Below are 716 nucleotides of genomic sequence, written 5' to 3'. Positions count from 1 at the left end.
ATCCGGAACTGGGTCGGGTAGATGCGTGTGTGAACGAGCGTGCTAGTTATGTTTCGAAAAGACCTCCACAAAGCAGACGGTACCACATTCAACCAATCACAGGAGTGGACGTAAGAGGCGGTTCCGCAACTAATAAGCTGATCAATGATAGAGGGCGTTATGCTTTTTCAAGCACAAGCCAAAGAGATTTTTCTCGGCACAAGCACACTAAAAAGTACAAGTATTGTATGTGATATGACTTTAATATTCTCATCTTGCTAATATCTGCTACAGATTAAGTATATGTGATTTATTATTATTATTATTATTTATTCGGCATTTGCAAAACAATACAAGTGATAACAGAGAAACAGAATAAACAAACAAAACACATGAGAACAAAGTGTCAGGCTTTCCCTGTTGAGCTTCCCGAAGGAGCCGGGTTGGAAAAAAGCAATCAAAATCACTATGACCCTTGGGCCTCTCCAACCAACTTAAGGAAGCACATCAGTTGAGTTTGAGTTGAGTTGAGTCTATTAACAACATACATATGAATATGATAACATGATAACATGAAATTTCACAGTGTAAGATACAATAACATGAAATTTTTATGAGAATACAATGATTTTGTACAAGGTTCTTACAGCTTTGCAAGCATATATTTTACATACTTCTACCTTACATACATCTACCTTACATAAGAATATATGTGTTATAATACATTTAGTTTCGTT

The sequence above is a fragment of the Diadema setosum genome, chromosome 11, assembly GCF_964275005.1.
Source record: "Diadema setosum chromosome 11, eeDiaSeto1, whole genome shotgun sequence".
Lineage (NCBI taxonomy): Eukaryota > Metazoa > Echinodermata > Echinoidea > Diadematoida > Diadematidae > Diadema > Diadema setosum.
This window is presented reverse-complemented; position numbering follows the sequence as displayed.